This window comes from Lagopus leucura, unplaced genomic scaffold (genome assembly GCF_019238085.1).
Source record: "Lagopus leucura isolate 7727_CA_CO unplaced genomic scaffold, USGS_WTPT01 Super-Scaffold_100004, whole genome shotgun sequence".
NCBI classification, from domain to species: Eukaryota; Metazoa; Chordata; class Aves; order Galliformes; family Phasianidae; genus Lagopus; species Lagopus leucura.
Genome location: NW_024962264.1, coordinates 54,569,018 through 54,575,443, shown reverse-complemented (window position 1 = coordinate 54,575,443; position 6,426 = coordinate 54,569,018). Strand labels below are relative to the sequence as shown.

General features: G+C 37.5%; 1 long non-coding RNA gene across 1 annotated transcript; it reads left to right on the top strand.

The window, feature by feature from the left end:
* The first annotated feature begins 3,359 nt into the window (after positions 1-3,359).
* LOC122179609 lies at positions 3,360-6,200 on the top strand. The gene is made up of 3 exons (XR_006178771.1): positions 3,360-3,425; positions 5,817-5,891; positions 6,190-6,200. It is a non-coding gene; the product is annotated as an uncharacterized LOC122179609 (long non-coding RNA).
* The last annotated feature ends 226 nt before the right edge of the window (positions 6,201-6,426 follow it).

Here is a 6,426-nt window from a genome sequence, read left to right as displayed (position 1 = left end):
CAGGGTAAGGAAGCATTATTTTGTGAGACCTGTCTGAAAGAGGAAAAATTCCTATTTTAACATAGTAGAGAGACCATAACATTATTTAGTGTATGAACATTTATATGACTTACCATGACGCACACATTTAATTTTTGAAGAAAGAAATATTTTTTTATTTGGAGCATATCAATAAGGCTGAAGAGAGTTTGTTCTAAGAAATACTAATGCAGGAAAAGTGTAAAAGATGCTAAGACCATTATTTGATGATCGAATTCATTTTTCTCTTTAAAGTCTCTTAATGACTTGTCTGTTCTGATGCAGTTCTCTGAATTCTATTAGATACAATATTTTTAAAATTCTGGAAATTGAAGATGAAAATGTTTTGGAGTGATTCAGATTTCTTTTTCTTTTTTTTTTTCAGAGCATGGAATTTTAAAATAAGCATTTACAAGATAAATTTCTAATTCCACAGTTCTTCAGGTCTTCAATTAGCAAGTTACTGTAGCCACTGGGACAATACAAAAGATAAAAAATAAAATCTAGTTTTGCGAGTGAACTGTAGAATTTTGAAATTACTTACTTCACTTACATTGTGACACTGGTTGTGGTCTATTTTTTTTCAGCCACACAGCCCCAATTCAAATCAAACATAGGGTTAATTTGGGTTATAGATAGGGATCTATCTATATCTATATATTGGGATATAGATATAAACTACCTGAAGAAATTTACAACAAAGGAGAAAATTTAAACAGGGGAAATGAATTCTGTCATGTTCTCTTCTTCTTTTTGTGAGCAAAAAAATAAGGATGGTGGTATGGAAGATTGTGGTATGGAAGACAGTGTTACCTAGAGGAAAAAGAGGTACTTCAGCAAAGTACGCAAGGTGATTTCAAATGTCACACAAACCTTAATTAATCTCACATCAGCATTTGATCCTGAGATAGGAGATGATTCCTGCGTAGGAGTACTCCCACACTTCCTCTATAGTCAATGAAGAGAGAAAGACACCCTGAAGAATTACTCAGGTTTCACATAGGATGACTCACTCTGAAGAGGTGTCTTTCACTTTTTATTAACTATTTAGCAACACCAGGGTTGTAAATTGGCTGTCTAAATTTAGAGAGAAATCCCTTACTGAAGTATCTAGTCAGAGTAACTGAAAAGAGCTAAGCCTCTCTAGAGGGTGATTCCTTCCATACTAAGAGAGATTTCTGCAATGTGTGGGGTGATTCCTGTTCTACAGATGCTGCATGACCTTCTTAGGCTCTAGAAACTAGCTGAAGTTAGGTGAGGCTAATCCTTTCTTTAGACCAGTTTGTTACCTAAGTGAGAAAGTTAAAGCTAAGCAAGAGAAACTTGGAATATAATAAAGACATAGAGTACAACTATTTTGTTGAAGAAGATTTGCCTTAGTTTAACATGGTCGTTTGCAATGACTGCTGAATTTCTGAGGGTTTTGCACACTAGTGCATTTTTCTGGATAATCAAGTACATCCAAAATACTCATCAGTAAAGGGAAGATTAATAGAAAATTTTATGCTTTTAAGCATCTAAAAACATAGATACTTCAACAAAATCATTTAGTCACCTCCTTGCTGCCTTAAAAGCTCTATTTCCTTCTAAAATCTGCTTCTGTGTGTCAGTTAATGCCTGTTCATTTTTTTTTTTTTCCACTACTAATTCTTTATAACACTTGAACTCAAATTGAGCTGTAGCTGAGTCACACTAACACAAATAAAACAGGCAATTCAGAAGGAAACCCTCCCCTGTACTATAAACTATAAAGCATCTTTTAATTGTTTTTTTACTGAAGGCAATCTTCTTTCCTCTTCCTTTCTCAACAAAGCAAAGTACGTACTCCAACATAGTGCTATGACAGGTGTAGGGCTTCAATGTTGTCAGTTCTAATCCTTTATATGTCACACCTTCAATCATATACTGAGCCATGCATTTTAAACAGAAGTCTGTTTTCTAGTCTGTGGCAACAGAGTGCCAGGACATACACTGTACAACCATATGGGTGTCTCTTTGCAGGACATATGTTGTACATCCTTAGGCACTAAAGCAATTAACAAGCAACTGTAAAGTAAATGTGATCTCCTCTGAAAAGCTCCAGAGCAACTTTCAGTTTTTAAAATTATGTTGCTAATTTATGTCATAAAGAGATTCAGAACGTCAGAGACAGGTACAGTGATCATAAATAAAAGCAACAATAGACATCTTCCCCACTCAGGGAAAAAGCTAGGCCAAATTTAATGTGTAAATAATCAGGATTGGGGCATAGCCACAGCAACTGTACTGACCGGTTTGCACATATTTTTAAAATTATTTTTTCCCCTCTGTTTTCTTGTGCTTTTTCTTCTTCCAATCACTATGAGCCTTCCCTTTTCTTATATTTGGACCTTCCATTATGTAACCCGTAAGAAGTCTTGAAATGCTCCTGATTGCATCCCAAAATATTTTATAGGCAGTTATCCCCTTCAGGTCTGTTAAGTGCTCTGAAGAGCCTTTCCTCTGATCTATCCTTATAGATGTCACCTCCACCCCTGGAACCAATGCTTTCCTGGGACAGGCATGTTTTTCTGATTGGGTTACTGGGGTGTAATGTTCTGTTTTCTCAACCTTCCACCCCACAGTTTTGTCCCTGCACTCCAGCTTTCTATCACACAACCCAACATCCTAGCACCATGGGGACACAAGAGAGACATGCTGGATTAGAACACAGGAGAGTTTAGGTCCCCACTTTGTCTTCATCACCACCCATTTTTTTCCTGCTTTGTTATAGCCTCTATGTACGCTATTTTCTATGTAGACAATCTTTTCAACCATTCCTCATGTACATTTTTCCTTACTCTGCTGTTGGCTTTTTCTACACGTTTTTGGTATACAGTTTGCAAACTTGTTACCAAACATTTGTATCATGTAAACCAGCACAGTGCCCCACATGCAACAAATCAGAGGGAACACATGAAATAGGAATGCATTTTTTCTTCTCTAGAAAAGGCATAGTACAGAAACCATGGTGTTTTGAAAGATGAAAAATAAGACTCAGCAACTGATATTGCTGCATGGTGATATCATTCATACTATTAATTGATTTGCTATGCTTATTGCACAGAAAGAAAATGCCAGCTTTCACAGACTATGAGAAGACAGAAATCCGCTTTTCATATTCCAAGATTTGCAGAACACAAAAGGTTAATTACAGGAAGGGTGTGTGAAAGAGATGCTGTCCTTTATTGTGTTTGAAACTAAAAAGAGTATAAAAGACTGTTTCAATATTCACAGTCTTTTACTTGTTCAGGTGCTGCACTTCATTTTGGGAAACACATTTTGATTTGGCTCTAGGACTTCTGATTTGTCCTCCTCAACCACTGCACATAACAAAGGGCTGAAAGCCAATCCAACTTTTTTGCTGAAGATTCAGTGAGACAACACAGGTAAGGAACAATTTAGAACTTATAGATAAAATAACCATTCTTAAGATGTTTCTGTAGTTTGAGCAAGACCTCCTTTGTAGCGCTCTGAGGCTTTACTCTTAGTGGTATTTCTCGTGACACAGAACTCTAAAAAAACCACATTTAATTTGCTGTGATTCTGTAATCATGAAGTCTGGATGTCGACATTCAGTAGGTTCATATTTGCAGTTGACCAAATACACAATCATCAGATAAATGATCTTTGGAAAACTAAGTCTGCTGCAGAAGCCTTACTTCATACATCACACTTTCTGAAATGTTTGTTTTTCTAAACTTTTCAAATGAAATCAGTTTGATTATAGCACTACATGATTAATTTTTAATTGCACAACAAGTGCTCCTAATTTCCTCTCTATTTCAGGCTGCCTTCTTCTATTTTAAGAAAATATTTCTGTATCTAAGGACAAAATATTTACTCCAAAATTAAAAACATGTTTCCACGTGGGTGTTCCAGGGTTGTTGTGGGCTGCCAGTTTTAGAAATATTTTGGCTGAAAATTATGCTGTGGCCTTTATGAGGTTTTGAAATTATTAAAACATTTTAACATTACTCTATAGGATCATAGAATCATAGAATCCTTAGAGTTAGATGGGACCTTTAAAGGCTATCTAGTGCAACTCTCCCGTAGTGATCAGGGACGTCACAGTTAGATCAGGTTGCCCAGAGCCTTATCCAGCCTCACCTTGAAAGTCTCCAGGAACGGGACATCAACCACATCCCCTGGCAACCTCTTTCAGTGCCTCACCATTACCCTCTCTGTAAAATACTTTTTCCTTATATCCAGCCTACATCCACCCTCTTTTAGCTTGAAGCCATTTGCCCTTGTTCAATCACCACAGGCCCCACTAAAGAGTCTGTCTCCTTTGTTTCCAAGCTCCCTTTTAGATACTGAAAGGCCACTCTCTGGTCTTCCTAGAGCCTTCTCTTCTCCAGAATGAAAAGTGTTTCTTGTATACTGAGGATTCCACATGTGGACTCAGTACTCCAGATGAGGTCTCACCAGTGCAGTGTAGAGGGGAAGGATCACAACCCTCGCCCTGCTGGCCACATTTCTTTTGATGCAGCTCAGGATACGGTTGGCTTTCTGGGGGCTTTCTGGGCTGTGAGGGCATATTGCTGGCTCGTGTTTAGCTTACCATCCACCAGTACCCAATAGTCTTTTCCAGCAGAGCTGTGCTCAATCCTTTCATGTTTTAATATTTCTTTCTCCATATAATTCTTCGTTTCATTTCACACTGAGGGTGGTGATGCACCGGAACAGGTTGCCCAAGAAGGCTGTGGATGCCCCATCCCTGGAGGCATTCAAGGCCAGGCTGGATGTAACTCTGGGCAGCCTGGCCTGGTGGTTGCGACCCTGCATATAGCAGGGGGGTTGAAACTCGATGATTATTGTGGTCCTTTTCAACCCAGGCCGTTCTATGACTCTATTATTTCATTTTATTTCATGGCATTAAAGTAGTGTCTTATCAAAATTCCATTTAAAATAAAGATTTGGGGTGTGAAATACTTACTACCATGGAATTATTTTACATGAGATTCCTATACTAGTGAGATGTCTTAAATGCATATTAACATAAACAACAGTTAGAAATTAAACTAAATACTCTGACAAAGTCCTAGTCTCTGGAAAGACAGCAGTTTTACCACAATTTTGGTGAGGCCAAGAATTCACCCTGTCATCGACCACCTTTCATCCTTCTGTGATACAAGCCCTAAACACTTTTAGTATACAAAGCAGATAAGAATTACAAGCATAAAATTAAGAATTAAGCATGAAAAAAAAGGAAGTTGCATAATATTTATTCAGTGTACTGTAACCTTTAATTAAATGAAGAATAAAAATGGAAATAACTGCTTGTTTAGAATTTGCTGACTTCAGCTTGTTTGAAATGGGCAGTACAAATTGTAAAAAAAACTGCTTTTAATAGACTGAAAAGGTAATTAATATAAGGCAGCAACCCATTCCGTTCACTTCCTATGACTGCATAGCATTGCTCAGCAGCTTTCTTCCCTCAAGCTAGTCAGTTGAGTAATCCTTCCTATGTTTTTTTCCTTCTCAAAAGCTCCATTCAAAAAAATTCTATGTCTTCTCGTCCAGCTACTTCTTTGGTCTCTCTTCCTTATTGCCTGCCAGTTATTGAGTTCTTATTTTAGTTCCCTTGCCCTTCTAATGCCATTCTTTACTTATCAGATATGAGAGCTGGAATCCCTTACTCGTGAGAACTAATGTCATCCTTACTTACTGATTTCGAAACTACAGGAGAAAATATACATATATGTAGGCAAAAGCAGATATCTGTTTTACACTATATACCTTCTTTCACTCAAAGTCTAGTTATCTCTGCTCAGCAGATTGATGTCCTTTTGCCTCTGCTACCAGGACATCATGCAAAAGGAGACCAAAGGAATGGATGAAGATAGAATGAGGTAAGTCACAGCAGGCATGGGGTTGAGATGGTTACCATGATTAGTTGAGGAACAGTAGGTTGAAGTTTCTAGAAAAGCAAAAGAACTGTCTGTATAAAGAGGAGATCAGTAAGTCCCAGCCTCTTTGGAAAAACTCTGCTCTTCCATGATTTGAAGAAAAGTCTTGAATTTCACTCAGGATAGGAGTAGTCCTTGTCAGAGGCAAACCAAGAATATATCTTTCTCTGTCTGAATCTGGGTGGGAATCAAACAGGATAAATCATTGATTTTTTTTTTACTATTATCATTCCTCAAACAGCACTGGATTCCTACAAACATTGCCCACAGAGATTCTGAAGTCCTAAACTGGAAGAGGGGAGGATATCTTGTATGAGACTCCAACCAGGTATAGACTATGTTTGACACTCTGTTATACTAAGGACATAATAAAGTATAATAGTCCAGTTCACAGGCATCTCAAGTTGAGCAAGTAGAATTTATTGAAAACATCAGACCTTAATTTCTTTGTACATACAGAGTAGTGATTAGCAGTACC